The sequence below is a fragment of the Canis aureus genome, chromosome X (assembly GCF_053574225.1).
Source record: "Canis aureus isolate CA01 chromosome X, VMU_Caureus_v.1.0, whole genome shotgun sequence".
Taxonomy (NCBI): Eukaryota; Metazoa; Chordata; class Mammalia; order Carnivora; family Canidae; genus Canis; species Canis aureus.
In genome coordinates this window covers 28,621,524-28,645,244 of record NC_135649.1, presented here as the reverse complement: position 1 = coordinate 28,645,244, position 23,721 = coordinate 28,621,524, and the positions used below count along the sequence as shown (strand labels likewise).

The 23,721-nt window shown below is 39.1% G+C and overlaps 1 protein-coding gene and 1 pseudogene across 11 annotated transcripts in view; one reads left to right on the top strand and one right to left on the bottom strand.

Moving 5' to 3' along the window:
* XIAP (X-linked inhibitor of apoptosis) overlaps positions 1-23,721 on the top strand; it is a 56,104-nt gene that overhangs the window by 4,560 nt on the left and 27,823 nt on the right. For 3 of the 11 annotated variants that reach the window (XM_077888718.1, XM_077888721.1, XM_077888716.1), the window contains 3 exons: positions 14,332-14,491; positions 15,194-15,267; positions 18,176-18,324. The exons of 3 other annotated variants lie outside the window; for them this stretch is intronic. The gene's annotated coding sequence lies outside the window, so the exon portion shown is untranslated. The remainder of the gene's footprint in view (positions 1-14,331; positions 14,492-15,193; positions 15,268-18,175; positions 18,325-23,721) is intronic. 5 more of the 11 variants (XM_077888722.1, XM_077888717.1, XM_077888724.1 and 2 more) reach the window with 3 other exon arrangements.
* LOC144308827 (partitioning defective 6 homolog beta pseudogene) lies at positions 20,533-21,873 on the bottom strand (annotated as a pseudogene).

Sequence of the window (23,721 nt, the reverse complement as noted above, 5' to 3'; positions counted from 1 at the left end):
AGAAGAGAGAAAATTAGTGGAAGCTAAGAAGGGTTCAATAACTTGCTCAAGGTCCAAATAGCTAATAAGTTGCAGGGGTAGGATTTGAATTCAGATTTCTTTGATTGCAGTAGTCCTGCTTTTCTTTCATTGCGTGCTATTTTCAGAAGATCTCTTAGATGGGTTTTTGATGGTATTGCTTTGATCAAAATTGATTAAGGAGCTAAGTTGAAAAATACTGAGATAGCACTTAGAAATACGGTTTTCAGTTTGAGACAATCCAAACAACACACCTTGAGCACCTTCTGGTTTGAGCCAAGTTCTTTTTTTGTTTTTAAGATTTTATTTATTTATTCATGAGAGACACAGAGAGGTAGAGACATAGGCAGAGGGAGAAGCAGTCTCCATGCAGGGAGCCCGATGTGGGACTCGATCCCAGGACCCCGGGATCACGCCCTGGGCCAAAGGCAGACACTCAACTGCTGAGCCACCCAGGCGTCCTGAGCCAAGTTCTAACATAACTGTATTAACAGTGGCTGGCATGTATAAGTAGGTGCCTGGTAAAAAAAAAAAAATATTGACTGAGGGGCACCTGGGTGGTGCAGTTGGTTGAGCATCCAACTTTTGGTTTTGGCTCAGGTTGTGGGATTGAGCCCCACGTTGGGCTCTATGCTCATGTGGAGTCTGCTTAAGTTTCTCTCTCCCTCTCCCTTTGCCCCTCCTTCCCCCCCCCAACCTGTCTGTCTCAAATAAATCTTTTAAGAAAATTGTTGACTGAATGCCTCTACTTGTTATAGAGGAATGTATTAGATGAAGAAGGAAAAACTAAAACATCTAGGGCCTTCCAGATAATTCCAAATAAAGGACTTCCTCTACTTTGAGAAATTAACCAAAGCAGTTGTTGATTACTGTATCTACCATAAAAACTTGAGGCCAAACATATGAGTTAATGTTTTATGTGCCCTGATTATACTTAATAGTAGGTTGTCATTTTTGTGATAAAAGGATATTTTATGTAATTTTGTAGGACTTGGCATGGACTTTTATTGTTAACTATGGTATCATTGTAGCTCTAATATTTTGATACGTTTTGGATTTTTTTTAAATTTTTATTTATTTATGATAGTCACAGAGAGAGAGAGAGGCAGAGACACAGGCAGAGGGAGAAGCAGGCTCCATGCACCGGGAGACCCAACGTGGGATTTGATCTCGGGTCTCCAGGATCGCGCCCTGGGCCAAAGGCAGGCACCAAACCGCTGCGCCACCCAGGGATCCCCATTTTGGAATTTAATTTGGTATATTGGTATCCAATCTTTGTTAAGTATACATGTGATTCACTTACCACGTGATCTGCTTTAAAAAAATTTTTTTTAAGATTTATTCATGAGAGAGAGAGAGAGAGAGAGGCAAAGACACAGGCAGAGGGAGAAGCAGGCTCCCCACAGGGAGCCCGATGTGGGACTCGATCCCTGATCAAGCCCTGAGCTGAAGTCAGACACTCAATCACTGAGCCACCCAGGCGCCCCCCCCACCCCCAAAAAAAGTCTGTCTCTAGGAGGAGGGGCAGTCGCAGTGGGAGGGGGAGAAGTAGTCTCCCTGCTGAGCAGGAAGCCTGTGGGCTCGAGATCACAGAACCATGAGATCATGACCTGAGCCACCCAGGTGCCCCCATGATCTGCTTTTATTTTAATTTAATTTTATTTTATTTTTTTTTAAGATTTTATTTATTTGTTTATTCATGATAATCGCAGAGAGAGAGAGAGAGAGAGAGAGAGAGAGAGAGAGGCAGGCAGCGACACAGGCAGAGGGAGAAGCAGGCTCCATGCAGGGAGCCCGACGTGGGATTCGATCCCAGGTCTCCAGGATCGCGCCCTGGGCCAAAGGCAGGTGCCAAACCACTGCGCCACCCAGGGATCCCATGATCTGCTTTTATAATGTATTTTTAAGGATATGGGTTGTGGTGAAAACTGAGGTTTACCTGTACGGATTGGGAACAGCTTGAACTCAGATGATCAGAGGTTGAATTGCATGAGTTAAGGCTGATTTCCTAAACTGGGCAAAGCTGGTACCACTGTACATTCCCTGGAATCTATAAATACTGACATGTGGTTTGAACTTTTATATTTACCCTTATGACAATTTTGTTGGCCTCACAACACAGGCCTTTCATATATATAATCACATACTGGTATGTGATATTTTACTTTTCAATGACTCCTGCTAATTTTTCAAGCCTTGAAAGGGCAAGGAGCTGACATTTTTTGCTACCTCACCAGACTAACTCTTCTGCCAGTAATTCTTAAAGTAATTTCCTTAGACCTATATTGGTCATAATCACCGGGTTTGACTTTTGACTGTCATTTACCGTATGATCTTTGATGAGTAACAGAAAACCACAGTTTCCCCATATTTCAAATAGGGGCTATGATATGTTGCTTAGGTTAAATTAAATACCACATGTGAAAACATCCTAATTGTAAATCACATATGTATTTTAGTTATTAGAGGTAACATGGTGAAAAAAAAGGATAGGCTGTGGAATCACGCAAGCTCACGTTGAATTTTTGACCTACTACTAAATGGGATGACATTTTTTAGTTTCAATTCAGCATGTTGTAGTAGGTTAGAATATTTATATGTAGCTAAAATGATTGCATGGAGGAAAATTAAAATTATTTGTAGATAGTTTAGAACACGGGGGCACTCATTAAATATGTGGTACTGTTTTAATTTGGCCCGGAGTCACTTATTATGGCAATTTCCTTTACTTGGTGTCATTTTAATTCAAACCCAGACAGAAGACAAACCTAAATGTATATATGCAGCAGAGTGGCTTTCATGTAGAACTACCTATTTTTACTAGAGAAAAAGAAAAGTTGTTGGCTTTTATCAAGAACTTGTTTCAGCACTTGAGATCTCAACATGATCATGGAAGACTACTTAATTCTGAGAAATATCTAGGGTAGGTATTACCCATTCACTGAGTCATCTATTAAAGAACTTTGGTTGGGGATCCCTGGGTGGCTCAGCGGTTTAGCATCTGCCTTCAGCTCAGGGCCTGATCCTGGAGAAAAAAAAATATATTTTTTTAAAAAGAAAGAACTTTGGCATGGCACTTGGAGAACCATCTGATTTTTAAGTACTGCAATCCCCATCACTCTGTCAGGATAAGTTATCTGGGTAAGTATCAAATAGAATAAGTTCCAGTTCTGTGCTACTCATTAGCTCTATGGTCTTAGTCAAATCATTTAACATCCTTATGCTTTTGTTTGCTTATCTTCAAAATGGAAGAGTGATTTCTATTATTCTGTCAGCACAAATACAGTCAGTTATGGTGAACATGTTTTGCTTGTGGGTGTCTACAAAATATAATGATTCTACTTTACGTGTACTTGATTCAAAACTGCCCTTTTGTAAAAATTAGGGAAATTTTAAAAATTTTATTTTCATGAGAGACAGAGAGGCAGAGACGTAGGCAGAGGGTGAAGCAGGCTCCATGCAGAAAGCCCGATGTGGGACTTGAACCCAGGACCCCAGGGTTACACCCTGAGCCGAAGGCAGATGCTCAACCTCTGAGCCACCCACGCATCCCTAAATAGGGAAATTTTTAAGTAAAGATTACAGGCAACTCTTCTTACCAGGCCCCAAATTAATTGATTATTTTTATAAGGCAGTAAGTGAATAGTTCAGAACTCCAGCAATAGGCATCCCTTAGACGTTTCAACATAGTCCTTTCACTTTCAAGTCAAGTCAACAATAAGTAGCAATCAGATATTACCTGTGTTTCTCAGCCCTCTCTGCTGGTGATTTACTGCCACTGAGCAGAGGACCAAACAACATTTATTCATGGTCATCCACTGTGGACATGACTTAATTACTGCTTTTATTTCTGGGAGTTGACCTGTATCTCTTTTTCTTAACCTAATGATTGAGTGTTGACATCAATTTACAATTTCGTCTTTCTCGTTGTGGTGGCTAGGAGTTAGTAATCTAACAGTAATATTACAAATCAGCAAGCTGGCAAAAATTCTCACCATAGGCAAAATCATAACGACCAAGAATATATCCTTCCCTCTGCAAGTTATAAGAATGATCTTTTGTGAATTAAAAGTCAAAACCTTGCAATACCTGGCCTTGCTATTGATAGTTTACTGTGCTAGTGTGTTCACAGATGAAGAAAGCATTGTCACCTGGCATATAGCCAAATAAAACCCCCAATCTGCTGGGCAGGATTGTACAAGGGACCTGACTAATCAAGAGCCCAACTGCTTTTTTTCTTTTGATTAGAATCTAATATATTTACTGTATAAAATTTAGAAAATTAAGAAAAGTACAAAGAAGAAAATAAAACTCAATAATCCTACTGCCGGGAGATAACCACAGAATTTTGATGTATAATTTAGCCTGTCTTTATATATCTGTATTTTTTGTAATTAGGATTTTACTGCACAGTATTTTATTTTTTTAAAAGGTTTTATTTATTCATTAGAGACACAGAGACACAGGTAGGTGGGAGACACGGTAGGGGGAGAAACGGGCTCCATGCAGGGAGCCCCACATGGGACTTGGTCCCAGGACTCCAGGATCACGCCCTGGGCAGAAGGTGGCGCTAAACCGCTGAGCCACTTGGGCTGCCCAACTTCACAGTATTTTATAATCAGCTTTTTTCATTTAATACAATAGCATGAACATATGTCTATGTCCTTTAGTATTCTTCTACAACCGAGTTTGTAATGAATGCCTGGTATCCACATTACCAAAGTGTTGTCCTCATTTGTTGGACATTGAATTTTTTTGTTTATAAATACCACTGTATTGAATATCCTTATATATACATTTTTTAAAAATCCCTAATCATTTCCTTAAAGTTGATTCTTACAACTAGAATAAGTGGTTCAAAAAGTAATCATATATTTAAGTTTTTATTTATTTATTTATCTTTAAGATTTTAGAACATATTGCCACATTATCCTCTAGGAAAGGTGTACTAATTTTTTTAAAATTTTAATTCCAGGGTAGTTAACACACAGTGTTTTATTTGTTTCAGATGTACTCTATAGTGATTCAACAATTCCATATATTATTCATTGCTCATCAAGATAAGTGTACTCTTTTTTTTTTAAAGATTTTATTTAAGAGAGCACAAGTGGGGGGTGGGGGTGGGGCAGAAAGAGAAGCAGACTCCCCACTGAGCAGGGAGACCAACATGGGGCTCCATCCCAGGACTCCGAGATCATGACATGAGCCAAAGGCAGGTGCCCCAAGATAAGTGTACTCTTAATCCCCTTTACTTGTTTCACCCATCCCCCCACCACAAAAGATATACCAATTTGTAGTTTCACCGGCAAGAGTGTCTGTTACCCCATACCTTCCCTACTGCTAAATTTTTGTTATTGGCATCTTTTTCTTCTGGATATGTAAGTGCATTCAAGCTTTTTCTTAACACTATTACTGGTCAAAACCAAGATAGGTAATAGGAGGTGGTGAAGGACACACTCCTGTTCAAATCATTCAATGTTGCCACTAAAAGCAAATAATGACAAACAGATTTTAGAGAGAAGGACTTTTTGCTCTTCCATAATAATAATAAAAAATTTTTATAGTAGTAAAAAATTGTTAGCTTTCTAAATGTTCATAGATGAAGGTGCATAGCTGTGTATAGACTGTTTTAACATTTATATTTTTAAAAATACTCATACATGCTTGTATATTCATAGACCATCTCTGGAGGAATACACAAACTGATAAGAGTGATTGCTACTTGGAATATGTTGGGGGGGGGATTTTTTTTTTAATTTTCTAGGTTCCTTGGCTGGTAAACTGTTAAAAGACAGATTTAATAGAATAATTACAGACATATAAGAGCCCCATAAGAACACGAGACCCACAGGCAGACAGGCTGTTGAGGTTTATATGCCATTCTAAGCTAAGGAGAAAGGGGGTGGGGGTCTAAGTCTTCAAAGCGAAGGAAGAGTTTACAGGAAGATGAGCAGATGTTTGATAAATATTTGCCAGGCCATACAGAGACAATGGAAAGCAAAGGAATTTGATCTCTAGGCCCTACAGAGCTTCCCCTAGCTTACCACACCTAGCTCATATTCTTTGTAGTTATCTCAGGTGATAGTTTTCTTCCCAGACAGGCCCTCCATCTAAATTCTTTAGGCAGTTAAGGAGAAGGTAAAAGCTTTTCCTGAGTTTTTTACTCACTTCAGTTTAAAGTAATCCATGTGCCCTGGGTGCCTGGCCAACTCAGTTGGTAGAGCATGCAACTTTTGATTTGTGGGTCATGAGTTCAAGCCCCACATTGGTGGTAGAGTTTACTAAAAAAAAAATAATAATAATAAGGGGCACCTGACCGGCTCATTCAGAAGAGCATGCAACTTGATCTTGGAGTCATGAGTTGGAGCCTCCAGTTGGGTGTAGAGATTATAATCAATCAGTAATAATAGCAATAAAAATTTTGAAAAGTAATTTTCATTCCAAAGTGACTCACTTTGGGAAGGCTTATTCTGAAACCCTTTAGTCCTGCCTTTGAAACTTGTGCATGAAGTTTCACAGCCCAGAGGTTGAGTTGGTACATTGCTCCATCTCACTCAACCCTCTCTTAGTCCTGAGAATAGGCCAGTTCTGTTACATAGTTGTGTCTCATTTCAGGAGATGGTGATGCACTTGTGCTCCCAAAGTTAGGGCTATGGTGCAAACAATCTGGTATTTAATAAGAGAAATTTCTATGGAAATGAAAGAAAAAGGTTAATTAGAGCAGATTATAGTCCTAGTTTCTTAGTTCTGAAGGTAGCCAGGTGAGAGGATTTCTAGATGTCCTGCTTAAAGCAACTTCAGATGGAGTGAGGGCAGGCAGTGGCATTCTGAAAGATTTTCCTGGTTTGTAGTGGGATATATTTGGAAATGTTAGTTTGGAAAGTTGTAGCTAAATATTGGAGGAAACTTCTGAACTCAGGATCAGCCATTTATAGGTGGAACCTCAAAGATAATAGCACCAGAATTTGAGACTTTTCTTAAAAAGATTTATTTAGAGAAAGAACATGAGTTTCGGGAGGGGCAGAGGGAGAAAATCTCCAAGCTGATTCCCTGCTGAGCACCCAGCCCAACTCAGGGCTCAGTCCCACGACCCATGAGATCATGACCTGAGCCAAAACCAAGAGTCTGATGTTTAACCTGACTGAGCTACCTAGGTGCCCCAATAGCACTAGAATTTGATATTCATAATGGTTGTTACTGAAACATCCTTTTTCTCTCTACAATCACCCCCATTTTTATCAAAGATAATCACAGTATAACCAATTTATTTGCAAATCCAGTCTAGTTCCAATAAACTTGGCCTGATTATTTATACAAGTGTAACAAGAATACTGATTCATCATATAGGCTCTTTTAATCTGCTTTGTTGGAACTTTATTTTATTTTTTTAAAGATTTTATTTATTATTCATGAGAGACAGAGAGAGAGGCAGAGACACAGGCAGAGGGAGAAGCAGGCTCCATGCAGGGAGCCCAATGTGGGACTCAATCCCGGGTCTACAGGATCACGCCCTGGGCTGAAGGCAAGCGCTAAACCGCTGAGCCACCCAGGCTGCCTTGTTGGAACTTTAAATAAGGAATCTCAGGTTGGACTTTTTAAAAGCCCCTTGAGGCTAGAAAGCCAAGCCAAAGACTGGCCATCAGGCTTAACTTGTGATACTTCTAGATTTGGGTTAATTCCTCTTTTCAAGGTTCACAGAATATCATAAGGTTCCTGTACCTGCCAGAAGGTGGCCTTCCTTATTTACCTGGTAAGGCTACCAGGAACCCTGTTAAGCAAGTTACCAGGCTGATTTTTCCAAGGGGCTTTATTGCCTCTGTAAAGTCAACCTTCGGTTCTTTTTTTTTTTTTTTTATAATTTTTATTTATTTGTGATAGTCACAGAGAGAGAATGAGGCAGAGACACAGGCAGAGGGAGAAGCAGGCTCCATGCACCGGGAGCCCGACGTGGGATTCGATCCCGGGTCTCCAGGATCGCGCCCTGGGCCAAAGGCAGGCGCCAAACCGCTGCGCCACCCAGGGATCCCCAACCTTCGGTTCTTAAAGCTGTCTAGGCATATCTGAGTGTATGCATGTCTCTCTCAGACATAGCATTCTAGTCAAAGCCTTGGTACTATAACTAGTGTTTCCATTTGTATCCTGTTATAAGGAAAACAGATTATTTTTTAAAGATTTTACTTATTTATTTGAGAGAGCACAAGCAGGTGAGAGGAGGAACAGAGGGAGAGAGAGAAGCAGGCTCCCCACTGAGCAGGGAGCCTGACGTAGGGCTCCATCCCAGGACTCTGAGATCATGACGAGCTGAAGGCAGATGCTTGACTGAGCCACCCAGGTGCCCCAAGGAGAACAGATTCTTATAGAACCTATGCAAATAACTATATTGCCACGAAAATAAGAATACTTACTATGTATCCAAATTCTGGATGGATCAGGTAGAAAAAGATGTATGTTTCAATTCTGCTCACAAAGGTATAATTTACCAAATTGCTTATAGTCCTAGTTAGCTTAAGAAGAAAGGTTTCCTGGGGTGCCTGGGTAGCTTAGTTGGTTAAGCGTCCAACTCTTGGTTTCAGTTCAGGTCATGATCTCAGGGTCCTGAGATCAAGCCCCATGTCAGGCTCTGTGCTCAGCATAGAGTCCACTTGAGATTCTTTCCCTCTCCCTCACCCAGCTCATGCCTGAGCACTCTCCTTGGAATAAATAAATAAAATAAAATATTTTAAAAAACAGTTTCCATATATTTTAGAAAATAAAATATGAAGGAACTACTGATAGAAACAAAAAGTTATAAAGAATTCTAATCATTCTCTTTAGTTCTTTACAGTACTATGTAATTATTACTTGTTCTGCTTGGATCCAGGTTTTACATTCATTCTGAAAATTTTTTTTTAAGATTTTTAAATTTATGGGCAGCCCGGGTGGCTCAGTGATTTAGCGCCGCCTTCAGCTCAGGCCTGCCTGATCCTGGAGACTCGGGATCGAGTCCCACGTCAGGCTCCCTGTATGGAGCCTGCTTCTCCCTCTGCCTGTGTCTCTGCCTGTGTGTCTGCCTCTCTCTCTCTCTCTCTCATTCTGTGTGTGTGTCTCTCATGAATAAATAAAATCTTTAAAAAAAGATTTTTTTATTTATCAGCATATGAGCGCAAGTGGGGGGGGCAAAGGGAGAGGGAGAAGCAGACTCCCCACTGAGAAGGGAGTCTGAAGCAGGATCCTGAGATCATGACCCGAGCCAAAAGCAGATGCTTAACTCACTGAGCCAACCAGGTGCCCCCCCCCCCCGTTCTGAAAATTCTTACCCAGTTTAGCTTTATAATCTTAATTATCAGAAACCTTTATTCTAGAGTACCTGTCAAGAGTCCTTTCTATAAGGCTCCATTCCAGGTGTGGAGAATTTAGAATTTTTTTCTTAAGATCTTATTTTATTTACTGTTTAAAATATTTTATTATTTATCCATGAGAGACACAGGCAGAGGGAGAAGCAGGCTCCACGCAGGGAGCCTGATGTGGGACTCAACCCCAGGACTCCAAGACCACACCCTGGGCTGAAGGCAGGTGCTAAACCGCTGAGCTACCCAGGAATCCCTTAAAATTTTATTTTTAAGTAATCTTTGTACCCAACTTGGGGCTCAAACCTACAACCCTGAGATCAAGATTTGTGTGCTCCACTGACTTAGCCAGCCAGGCACCCCCAGATTTTTAGAAATTTCATGTAATTTCTGGAACACTTAGGTTTAAGAAAATTTATCAGTTGACAGTGCTTCCTGTGTAATTTAACATACCAGATAAGCCTAATTAGTTAACATCTCTTTTTATAAGGAGAGGGCAAATCCTTTGAGAGGTCCAAGGAGCCCTTTGGAAAAATCCCCAAACTGGTTTGAGGTAAAAAAAAAAAAAAGACTTTGTAATTTGATTTTTGAGAGCTTTGTCAAAAATACCAAAATATCTGATTAAATAGGATCAGAGATCATTATGAAACATTACTTATCTATTTAATCAGAGTGACAAAAGATTTTAAGAGCAAATACAAAAGGCTATAGTTGTGAGCAAAACTAACAGGCTGATAAGAACAGAAAATTATTTTAATAAAACACAATCTTTGCGTCCTAGGACAATTACTTAAAAGATAAAAACTTTTCAGTCTCTTACCTTAGCAGACCAATTGTCCAAGAAAACATTGTCCTTTTAGTAAATGAAAAAAAAATTAAGTTTTAATTTTACATAGGTATACTATCGGTATTCAAGTTTATTTAAAAAACCCTTTAATAACAACTCAGTTTAAACCAGCTTGATTATACACGGTGGAATTTTTCTCTTTCTCTGTTCTCAACTTTTTATTTGTCCTTTCTTTTCACCTTTCCCATTTTGAAATAACCAGTTTTATTTCAGAACAAATTTGCTTTCTTTTCCTGTAACACAAATGCATCTCCATATCTCATGAACTTTTTTAGCCAAAAACACAACCTGCTTTTTTTTCCAGTTAAACTAAGTAGTAAGCAACTGTGAACTGTTATGCTAGTATTCTTTTAAGATTTTATTTATTTGAAAGAGGGGCTGAGAGAGAGAGAGAGAGAAACAGGGGAGGAGCAGAGGAAGAGAGAGAAGCAGACTCCCCGCTGAGCAGGGAGCCTGACTCGGGCTCCATTCCAGCACCCTGAGATCATGACCTGAGCCAAAGGTAGATGCTTAACCAACTGATCACCCACTTTCTTTAGACTGGCAAATTTATGAGTATGTTCATAATTCCTAGAAGCATATGCTTCTTCATTTTATAATCTTTTAATGTGGCATAAGACATGTTTACTAATCGCCCATATTTATCTTTAGTCTATCTGTAATAGGAAGCCAAAGTTAGATAAAAATCTATGTTCTGTAATGTTTTATTATTTTGTCTTATTTGGAAATTAGATAGTCAATAAATTTCCATCACTTAACTTTGCAAATCTCTAAAGTTACCAAAAAGATTTTAGAAGCTATTTTTAAGTAGATGTACCATAAATTATAGTTATTGCTAAAAAATTAACCTAGAAGCTCTTACCCCAGTTATATCTCACCTCTATCTAAATCATTTGCTCTTGACAATTATGTTTAGACTACTCACAAAAGCTTCATGAGACATTAGACAGCCATCATCTCAAGCTATTTTTCTTGCTGACAAATTTTGTAAGAGATAACATAAACTTAGTTGACTAAGTAAACCCAGGCAGAATAGAAGTTGAATGATTGCATTATATTCAGTGTTGATAATTCAAGACCTGCCTATTTAATTTTTTAAAGATTTATTAGAGAGTGCATGCACATGAGGGAAGGGGGAGGAAGAGAGTCTCAAGCAGACTCCTGTTTTAAACTCATGAACTTCAGTTGGCTTCAGTACTGAATATTTTTCCAAGTAAATGAACCTGAGAAGCATTGAAGTTAGTTTCTGTTATATTTCTAAGAACTCTAGGGGTACTTAATTTATAAGCACTTAAAATTAAGCCAGTTAAACAGAGCTCTTTTACAAACTAACTTTAGTAATACCATTTAGAGATGGAAAATGCCACCCATCTACAATACGTTCATAAACATACAGACAGATACAAGTAGAGACCTTGTAGTTTGTTCTAAATTTTAACCATGAGCGGGGTGTCTGGCTGGCTCAGTCAATAGAGCATGTGACTCTTGATTTTGGGATTGTGAGTTCAAGACCCACATTGGGCATTTTAGCCATGAGATGAGTATGATAATGCAAAACTCACTAGTTTATAGAAGAACAGTTAGGGAGTGCCTGGGTGGCTCAGTCGGTTAAGTGTCAACTTTTTGGTTTTGGCTCAGGTAATGTTCTCAGTCATGAGATCAAGTCCGGCACCAGGCTCTGCTCAGAGCAGAGTCTGCCTGAGATTCTTTCCCCTCGCTTGCATGCACGTACCCTCTCTCTCTTAAAAAAACAAAAAACAAAGATCAGATAAGTTGAGTTTACTTGAATAGAAACTTTTTTGCTGATATTTATGGAGAAGACTTAAAGATTTGTATTTGTCCTTGACAAGTAATATTCCAGGAGGCTGTAGTCTAGAGTTTGGGCACAAAAGCCTTTTTAGCAGTTTGTATTTTAAAAATGCCTTGTCCCTCCCCCTTTTTTTCCATACCACTCTTAGGAATTGGGGATAGTGTAGGTAAGAGTTTACACTTACATCTCAAGGGCCTAAGGAAAGAGTGCAGGCTCCTTCAAGAAAGGTTTTGGTTTCTTGAGGCCGATATTACATGCCTTGTGAGATAAATAGGGGAGGTTTGGGGAATGGCAAATAGGAAGAGAGGAACTTTGAATTGCCTCTAGAGTTGCATTTCTAGTTTTGCAAAGATTTGTAAGCTAAGGACAGGTGCTCAAAGAATTGGGTTGCAACTTTAATGGCCTCACAGGTTGATCCACTCATCAATCCTTTTACAAGAGCTTTAGAGGATTTTTCTTTTCCTCTGGGTACATAGTTTTATTTTAACTTGGGGGAGGAGGCCATAAAAAACGTTCCTGTCAGGCTCTGAATATTAGCTTCCAATCTGGCCAATCTCCCACCGCAAAGCTACGTAAGCTCTTCGCCCATCATAGGGCTTTATCTCGTGACCCTGAGATCAAGAGTCATGCTCTACCAACTAAACCAGCCAGGCATCCCAGGAAAAAATATTCTAAATATCTTGTCAGTTTTTAGCCAAATAAACAGCAAGTATTTTCAGAGTTGAATTCAGTAAAGTTTCTATAAGGCCTTTTAATAAAGGCCTCCTTTCTGAGTGTACAGTTCAATCTTGAATTCACCTTAAGGGGAAAAACCTCCCTATCAGCCCCTGAACATTGCCTTCAATTGATATTAGTAGGAGGGCCTTGGAGAAATTCCAGGTGGTAGGGAGGTTTCCAGGGGGTGGCCTGGCTTGTCTGATAACCTAATCATGGGTGGAAAGAATACCACTTAGCAGCCAAACAGGATCCCTCTGAGTGGGGTTACAAATGGCCATTCATCTTTATAATTTCTCTTTAAATTTGGTAGGCTCCTCTGAAAGTAGAGGTAAAAGGGCTTTATAATTTAAAAGATCTGCTGCCTTCCAGAGGACATGAATTCTTTGGTACATCGCATAGCAAGGCTGGAAGCTGGAGGAACCTGATTATAGAACCTAGCAAAATAAGCCTTATGTCTGAGACTTACTGTCCATCCTGGCTGCTTCTGTTAAATTTATTTTCTGACTTTATATGAGTAACCTGTCTACCCTGGGGCTTAGAGATCATGCTGGCATGCTCCCTGTAAATCTTGTAGGGAAAGGGAAACTGAAAAAAGCAACTAGGTATTTTAAGGGATTTTCTGGGGAAGGTGAAGGAGCTTTGGGGGCTAAAGAAATTTGCTGAGGAGATGGGCTAGATTTTAAGGGGAATTCATATTGGGGACTTTAATTTTTCCTCTAATTTCTATTCTTACATCTTGTTAAGGGAGTCTAAGACTAGTTCTGTGTCTTTGTGTCTACTTTTTAGTTTAGTCTTTCCATAGGTACCATTAAGATAATCGTTTAGGATGAGAGCTTTCTAAAATTTTTTTTCAAATATAGAACTTTCATTTCAGAAAAAAGAGCTATCATCTGGCCATTGACAGGTAGCATCTGTTTTTTCAAAAAACTTATTTCTTTGGGAGAGAGCATCCACACGTGAAGGAGGAGGGGCAGAGGGAGAGGAGAGAAAATCTTGAGCAGACTCCCTGCTGCTCACGGAACCCAACAGGGGCTCCATCTCATGACCCTGAGATCATGACCTGAACCGAAATCAAGAGCCAGATGCTTAACTGACTCAATCACCCAGGCGCCCCAACAAGTAGTATCTATTAATGTCAATAGCAGTTCAAATCAAAAAGCTTTTTATGGCTTAACCAACCATGCAAGAGACATCCCACAAGAGTGCAAAAGATGCAGTCCTTATAAGATCCTGAAAGTTCACTCCCAAAGATAGTCTAAGAAAGTAAAGCACTCTGTTGTTATAGGCTGTAAGAATGGTGTAGTAAAACAGTGTCTCTGGGATGCCTGGGTGGCTCAGTGGTTGAGTGTCCGCCTTTGACTCAGGGCGTGATGCTGGGGTCCTGGGATCGAGTCCCACATGGGGCTCCCTGCAGGGAGTCTGCTTCTCCCTCTGCCTGTGTCTTTGCCTCTCTCTCTGTCTGTGTCTCTCAAGAATAAATAAATGAAATCTTTAAAAAAAGAAATTTAAATAAAATAAAAGTGTCTCTATTTTCCCACAAGAAGACCTCCAGTCCCAGACCCACTAATCTGATACCTGCCAGGCACTACTAGAGTGGTTGTTTTTTTTTCCAGCACTGACAAAACAAAGAAGGTTGAGAGACAAAAGCCTCTTATGCACTGGGACCCCTTATGACAGACTCCCCTGACAGCTGGTACAGTTGGATGAAAAGCTTGCTGCTTGTGACTTCATGTCTCAGAAGCCCAGTCTATTTGGCCAACAAGATGCACACTGGTATGGCAGAGACAAGAAAGAATATTCTCATTGGTCACACAACCATGTTGTCAAGACATAGAACAAGACAAAGGAAAACCTCATCCAACTTTTTGTATATGGATGTTAACAGCTTGAGCTAAGCCTTGGGTCTCTTGGAGCCAGACTAATACCTAAGAGGGATATGCCATTGTGTGGGGATCATGTGATGGTTTACAGAGGAACTTGCATGGAAATTTTTTTGAGTTTGGCAGGTGACCTAGTATATATCTAACTTGTTCTGTGACCAACTTATTCTAATACAGGAGTCTTTGGATTAGGTGGCCAGTGCTCTAATAGCACTTAAATGCTTGACCCATGCCTTCCAATCTTGTGGCTTTGGCTTCCAAGATGTTTCTTAGCAACAGCCTTTACCTCATGTGTTCATTAACCCACAGCAAAGTTTGTCTAAACAGACACCAGTCTGGTGAGAACCATGAACTCACCAATCAGTGAGGCTGGCTTGAACAGCAGGCTCATAGAGCCTATGCCTGAGTTCTACGCTATGGTCTTCCTTCTTATGACAACACAACAGAGACAGAAAGAGTAACCATCCCTGGGAGGACAAGGATCAATAAAAATCAAGAGTACTTTAAAAAAAATCAAGTACTCAGATCTTTACCAGAGGTGCTATATCTAAGGAATGAGTTTCACAAATATTTTTTCCTGCTAATCTAAATTTAGAAAAGAAAAAAAAGGACTCTCACCACTCTCATTTCTGCTGGACCCTTCAGGCAGAGATCCAGAAGACGGACATGGTAAGAATTCTTACCTTCTGCCAAGGCCTATCAGAGGTACCAAGATATCTCAGCTCCAGTAGTCCTGGAGCAGGCAGTGATCAGCCAGTAAAGTTGCTCCTGCCTGGCTCACCAACTGTTGGGGAGAAAACCTTTTTACTCTACTCTTTTAGATTCTTTGGCTGGTAAATTGATATAAGACAGATTAACAGCGGAAAAACAAATTTACCGAAGTACATACAGACACCATGTAAGAATGTGAGAGCCACAGGCAGTCAGGTGGTTGAGGCTTATTTGTCATCCTGCGCTAAGGAGAAGGGCGGTAGGTGTCTGAGGAATACCATTTATGAGAAGATGGGAAGAGCAAATGTTTGATAAACAAATGTTTGCCACGCCATACAGAGACAGTGGGACACAGAGAGGAATTTGATCTCTAGGCCCTGCAGAGCTTCCCCTGGTTGGCGTAAGCACACCAAGTCCCTATCTTTGTAGTTATTTCTGATGTTGGTTCTCTTCCTGGACCAGGCCACTATCTAAATTCCTTTAGGCAATTAAGGGGAAGGTAGAAACTTAAACCAGAGGTTTAAGGTACAAGGTGGCATGAATGAGGTGACTTCTTGAATTGTTTGATCATGTGTGTTTCTCTTATTTTATTTATTTTTTTGTTTCTCTCTTTTTAAAAATATACATCTAAAATTAGTGTTCAGAAATATGTGAGGTTATGATATATTTGTATAGTCATGTTCTAGTCATCCGTTTAAAAAAATGTTCTCCTCTTGATAAAGATTGATGTGGGAAGATGCGTTTATGATATATTATTAAATGGAAAAAAGTTATAAAATACCATGTTTAATAAATCCCCTCTAGAAATATTTATAATGTGCATGTGCACATGCACATAGAAAAGGTTCTGAAAGAATAAATAGACTAAAGGACACAGCCTGGGTAGTAAGATTTTTTTTTTAATTCCTCTCTTAAAAAGGGAAACATTTGGGGTGCCTGGGTGGCTCAGTCGGTTAAGCATCTGCCTTGGGATCAGGTCATGATATCTGGGTCCTGGGATGGGGCTCACTTCCCCTCCACACTCAGCAGGGAGTGTACTCCTCTCTTTCCCTCCCTCTGTCTTTCCCCCTGCCTGTGCTTCCCCCCCCCCAAATAAATTAATAAAATCTTTAAAAAAATAAAAAAGGAAAACATTTGTTTGTATATCCATCTTGAGATTTTTTTTCCTGCCCTGATTTTAGCAAAGGTTTTGATCTAGGCTCTAAATAAGTATAAATAGTATTAATTATGTCATGGATCTACAGTTTGGACTGTAGATGGTTTATTTTTTAATCAAAGGCTACTGATTAGCAAGCTCTGTAAATTGCTTAAGTTCTGAACAGTTTCCAATGAAATTAAAGAGGGAGTAATAGTAATAGTGATTTTGAACCTTTTTATTACCCTTCAGTGAATTATTGAGCCCCAGACCTGTATATTCCTCATGCAAAACATTCTTTTGGGGAACACAGCTGCATAATTTGTTAAAAGGTGAGGGAATACCTTACTGTGTGTCCATTCTGAACAACTGTACCTGTGGAGTTAATTATTATAAATAACTCGGCAAAGACTGGAGATATGTGCTCAAAATTTAAGTATTACTATGATTTTATAAATCAAGTATAGAACATGTAATTGATACTCTCTTTGTTGAGTCTCAGTCTGCCCTTGCAGGTGTTAACAGAAGCAGGTTTCATGATCAAGCATATATTATATATATAGCAGTGTTCATAAGTTTATGTTATTGACTGAGCTTATGAACTAAGGGCTCATTAATGCCATTTAATTATTTGAATGGCTCTAAGAGTGCTTGGTTTTAGGGAATAAACTTTTGATTTGATTGAATATAATTGACCTCAAAAATGTTTTGTTGACCATTTAATTTAAAGTTAAAAGAGGAGTACCTGGCTGGCTCAGTCAGAAGAGCATGTGACTATTTATTTATTTATTTATTTATTTATTTATTTATTTATTTTTAAAGATTTTATTTATTTATTCATGAGAGAGAAAGAGAGGGAGAGAGAAGCAAGCTCCACGCAGGGAGGCTGATGTGGGATTTGATCCTGGGACCCAGGATCACGCCCTGGGCCAAAGGCAGGCGCTAAACCACTGAGCCACTCAGGGATCCCCGAGCATGTGACTCTTGATCCCAGGGTCGTGAGTTCAAGCCCCACATTTGGTGTAGAGATTACTTAATTAAAAATTAAAATAAAATATGCTTCGTGGTTTGAATAACCCCACTAGTATAAACAAAAATTTTGACAAAATTTGAATTTTTATGTAAATATAGCATAAAGACTTAACTTTAAAAATGATACACCCTTTTTGTTCAGGGCATATCATTTTTAGAAGTAAGCTTCTTAATATTATAAATTTACATAGATACTACAAGTTTGTAAATCAAAATGCTATTTCTAAACAGGGAACTAACTGGCTGATACTTGAAGGTAATTAAAAGGGATTGGCCTCCTTTGGGTCAGTGAGAATGTTCCTTATTTTAAAAGATCTCGGAGCTTTATCTTCTGTAGGGAGAAAAGGTGACTAATGAGATAAATTTGAAATTATGATGGTGTTTTATGGTGAACACATAAAAATTTTTATTGTTACTATGAAAAATTTTATGAATCCTATAATATTTTTGAAATGTGATTTTTAAAAAGTTTTTATTTAAGTAATCTCTATACCAAAGGTGGGGCTCGAACTCATCACCCCGAGATCAAGATTCAGATGCTTCTCCTACTAAGCCAGCCAGGTTCTTCTAAAATGTGATTTTAGGATAAGTTTTATCACTGAAGAATTACACTGTTTGCATAGTATGTATGTGTTTTCTGTATTGTTCATATTTCCTAGGCATGTATTTTTTTAAAAGAAGATTTTATTTATTCATTAGAGATACAGAGAGAGGCAGAGACACAGGCAGAGGGAGAAGCAGGCTCCATGCAGGGAGCCCTACGCAGGACCCGATCCCGGGTCTCCAGGATCCTGCCCTGGACCGAAGGTGGTGCTAAACCGCTGAGCCACCCGGGCTGCCCCTCCTAGGCATGTATTAACAATTTTTAGTGCTTATGGTGATCTCAAATGTCCAGGGGAGACAGTGGGTGGGATGTGGCATGACAACAACAGTAACCTAATGGAGGTGGTTCAGCATGTGTTCTTTTACCCAACATTTATTAAGCACTACTGCATGTCATGCATTGCCTTAGGCATTGGGAATACAGATGTGATAAGACACAGTCCTTGCCAAAAAGACCTTCATTATAACAATGTACTACATATATACACACATACAAATATGCATGCAGAAATTATTAAATCTTGTTCTAGCACAACTTGGGTCATCAGCCAATTGTGTATAAGATATAGTGGTGGCACAAAGAGTAATCATTCAGGGGTATAAATTTGTATTAATTTGCAGAGTTTCATCACTGTGGCACACATATGAAATTGCTTACTTACATTTATTTATTTAAGAGAGCGAGAAAAAGAGCGTGAGTGGGGGGCAGGGAGAGGGAGAAGCAGGCTCCTCGCTGAGCAGGGAGCCCGCCACAGGGCTGTATCCCAGGATGCTAAGACCATACTTAAATACATTTCTGAATAGTGTTCTGATATCAAATCTCACAAAAGAATACTTCGCTGCATGGGATTTTTTCTACTGCTTTAACATTAGAGGTTCTTTGTTTTAAATTAATCAGGCTTTATTTCATTTTTTTCTTTTGCCATTTAGAGAATATGTCCTTCAGAATGTAGTCATTTGATTCTTCCATTGTTGTAATAGCACACAGTAGTTTCTTTTTTTTCACACAGTAGTTTCTAAAGGCATATTTAGGGGTGCCTCGGTGGTACAGTTGATTAAATGGGTTGTGATCTCGGGGTTGTAAGGTCCAGCCTGGTGTTGAGCCTGCATCAGGATCTGCACTGAGCAAAGAGTCTGCTTAAGACTCTGTGTCACCCCTACCCCCTCAAATAAATAAATAAATCTTTTAAATAAATAAATAAATGAAGGTGCTCATAGTATACCTACCATAAAATTAATTAATAGGGGTGCCTGGCTGGCTCAGTCAGAAGAGCATGTGACTCTTGGAGTCCTGCGTTTGAGCCCCACATTGGGCATAGAAATTACTTAATAAGTAGCTTTGGGGGGAATTATCCATAAATTATAAGGAACTTATGTGCTTTATAATATTCTTTTTTTTGCTTCATAATATTCTTAATTTCTATATACATGAATACTGTAGTGGTTGTGCACAGTGTACAATGATAAATACCAGAGAAGTCAGGCAAAGAATGAAACTTGGCAGCTTTACTCTTATTTGTTCTAAGTGGATATGCAAAAAATAATCTAATGAAAATAATATAGATAACCTTTGTCAGTAATAAATATCATGACTTTCTCCCAAAGTGTAGTCAATGATCCTAGAATATTATTACCCTACTGTAGAAGATCCAAAATCTTTGTATAAAAAAGTACACAAATCTGTCCTATGTGTAAAGATCTATAAGTATTCAAAATAATTCACACTACTTGAATACATTGAGTTCAAAAGCACACTAACATACATATATGTAGACATGTATAACAAAAGGAATGCTTTGCAATGAGAGAATGAAGATAAGAATTAAGAGAGTCTCCTGTTACCAGAGCCAGTACAGTTAACTGCACTTCATAACTAATTATGCCTATTTGGAACTAGTTTATAAATACTTAAGCTATGAGATCAACAAAGTGAATGTTAAAAACACAGAATTTTGTAATTTAGGAACATAGCTTCAGTGCTTCATAATATGGAATGAAGTTCCTAAAGATAGCCAGTTGGTTTGATTTTTTAGAAGTTAGGAAAAAATGAATTTCAGAAAATTATTTGTAATAATTAGGAACGGTAGAACATTAAGAAATATAATATTGAGAATTTAAGAACTGAGGTCCTCAGTATCAAAAGCGATAGGAATCAGACTTCACATTAGAATTTAAAGAATGTAGTTGAAAGAAAAATTAACTAGAATCTTTGTAACAGGTTAAATAACCACTTCCAATAGAAGTGATTTAGTCCTCTCAGTAACCAATTGCAGTTACTCCCCAATTCCTCTCCTGCGCCAGCTGTAGGCATCCATCTATTTTCTGTTTCTATTTATTTTGATAAAATTTTAAACTTGCAACACTGTTGTTTCTCAGGCTTCTTCTAGGTCATGGACTCTGGGGTTTTAAAATTCTTCAACTAGCCATATTTACAAGTCCTGTGACATCTTCATTCAGAAAACATTCGAATGAGGATTCCATGATAGGATTGTTCCATATTCTGAGAGTTTTTGATCTGGTACATGTGTTTCAAGTTCTTTTTGTGCCACTTGCTACTTAAACTCACTTCATTAGAAGGAATAAAACCATTTTGTCCAGACTCAAAACTTAAGTTTGTTCTATGTGTGTTAACCATTCCAGCCTTTCTGGTAGTGAGAATAGCTTTAAGAATTTTTTGTAGCATACTATTATATTCAATAATAATGTCATCTTCATCACTGTCTTCATCCTTTGGTCAGTATTTGGTTTAATTTGCTGTGGATAGCCAAGAAAACTATCATCAGTAGATTTGCTAGAGCTGCAGGAAGTCCTACTGTTTCCTAACATTCTGGTTTATTGGTCTCACTGTGATGATGAGATTTGCAACTGTTTACAATCATCATGTCTATTACTTGACTGAAACTCTTTCTGAAGTTTCTATGCCATTAACTTCTAGAACTTCATTACATGTGTCTGGGTGACTCAGTTGGTTAAGCGTCTGCCTTTGGCTCAGGTCATGATCCCAGGGTCCTGGGATCGAGTCCCACTCCGGGCTCCCTGCTCAGCGGGGAGCCTGCTTCTCCCTCTCTCTCTGCCCTTCCTCTCTGCTCGTCCCCCCTCCCAATAATAAATAAATAAAACCTTTTTAAAAATAAAATAAAACTTCATCATTAATATCTGGTAACCATGTGTGTAAACCAGATCTGGAATAAGCCAGGATGTAAAGATACCTGGGACTTACCTAAGCCATGTGGTGTCTCCCTTAGGCTTTCTGAAACCATCCTGGCTATAGAGTCCAAGAGAATTTTCAGTGCTGTGTTTGTAAAGATAAACTAACCCTATGGTGCGTTTCTGGGAGAATATTCATGTCTGTAATAGAAGATGCAGGTTTAAAGTCTCGGGGCATACCAATGACTGGATGTGGCTTTTTCCTATGGTTGACAACACAGTGCATTGACTAAAACATTTTCCTTCTTTGTTAGCATGTCTGTACCAAAGACACTGTTATCTGCTTCTTCCTTCTTTTGTATAAAAATCATAAGCAATGGGTTGTCTGTTGAAACACCTTTGTGATAATTATCATTATTTATAGGTAGTAAGTCTCCCTAGAAGTCTGTATAGCATAATAAGTTGTCAATAATGGGTATCTTATGAACATGTAATAATCCATAAAAATCCTCAGAATGTCCAAGTTTTGCTTTTTCTAGCAAAAACCAGTGAGAAACCTGCTCTTCACCCCCCCAAAAAGTGCCAGGTTCCTCTCTGGAATGCCAGGTGGGCGCATGTACACTCTCAGCTGCAGCCCAGGAATCCATAGCTCCCCAAACACACCTATAGAGGTAGCTTGGATCTCAGTACTCAGCTCCACTGAGCTCCATAAGGACTCCACAGGGCAGCAAGGAGTGGTCTGGCAGTGCAGCAGGTAGAGGCACAGTTCCCTCCCTCCTCTCTGCAGGGCTCCAGTGGAGGAGGTTGAGGTGGGGCAGTTATTAGTCCATCCACCTCCCCATAATTGGGTTCCTGACCTGGGCCTGGGCTCCTGGTCCAGGCTGACACTTCCAACCCAAGAGACTGTAAGTGAAAATATTAAAGACATTTTGGAGGAAAAAAAGACATTTGGGAGAAAAGGATCACCTGTATTCCTGCCACCCTAAATAATTTATCCATTTAATAAATATTACCTTACAGTAAATAAGAGGGGATGTGCCTGGCCAGCTCGGTTGGTGGAGCATGCAGTTCTTGACCTCAGGGTCAGGAGTTCAAGCCCCACATTGGGGGTAGAGTTTACTTTAAAAAAATTACAAGTCTTATTGACGAGTATATGTTTTCATGCAGTGGCAGTCTAATGTACATCTTCTGTCCTTTTCCCCATTAAAATAACCTTTATTCTGTGTATTTGACAACTTAAGTAATAAAAGCCTGGGAGAAATAGAAGCTTTTGTATTGTGTGCAGATGCCAGTAGGTGGATTTTATGTGTATGTTTTACTGTCCCCTCTAACACCCCACATTTCCACATTATCGCTAGATTAGCAATCAGTCTATCTTTGGCACTTGCTCGTGGCTATCTTTGCCTAGTTGACTATACTAAATACATATGTATGCTGTGTATCTATGTATATGTACATGTATGTGTATTTTTTTGGTATGCGTATATTTGAAACACATCTTACTACTTTGAAATCTTCCATGCCCCTCATATAAACATGTAGGGCTGCTCGCAGATTCTTTCTGTGCCAGTGTTGGCTTCCATAGTACCATTTTTCCCAACCACGGTTCCCTTCAAGATTACTGACTACCTAGCTCCTTTAATGTCAGAGCTTTCTTTGACATCTTTCTCTATGTGCTTTCTTACCTTTCTGCTTACCCAATACAAAACCCGAGTATGCTTTCACAAAGAAGCCTTAAATTATCTCAGCATACTTTATTGCACTTTGACCTTTTCATATCCAAAGCCTTTTCATCACCCTTCTCCAATATCTGTACCCCATTTTCTTCTCTATTCACAAATCCTGTGCTCCATATATAGTTATTTTCTAAATATCTCTCCCACCTTCATTTCACTTAAATCCTTTTTTAAAAAGAATTCTCTCTCATGCCTTTCATTTGGTGCCTTCCACCAATCCCAAGGTTTCTATCTATTGTCATTTTTCTCCCTTTCACCCTTAACCTCTGTGGTAATTCTGCTTTCACACTCTTTGACAAAAGCTCACACTCTGATAATGTATATGTAGTGTTCAGTTGAGTGCTTCTGAATAAATACCTGCTTTTCAAAAACAGTGAAATCTAAACTATTAGCATGGAAATAACCCCTGGGAAGATGAGGTCTCCACTTGAAAGCTTCAGATAGAGATTCTCCTGCCATTATTGAATGATGGAGTTTTATGTAATATTATCTGAAATGGGGTGACTACTTGAACCATACAAAATGTCCACTATTGTGAAATGAGAATAGATCCTTGATTTTATACTTCTGTTTTGATTCACCTGAGAAATAAAACTTACCACCTCAGAGAAGGTAATTTCTATATGTTTTGGATTATATTGAGCATTAATTCTGCAGGGTCATTATAGACTTAGAAATGTTTTGTCCGGGATCCCTGGGTGGCGCAGCGGTTTAGCGCCTGCCTTTGGCCCGGGGCGCGATCCTGGAGACCCGGGATTG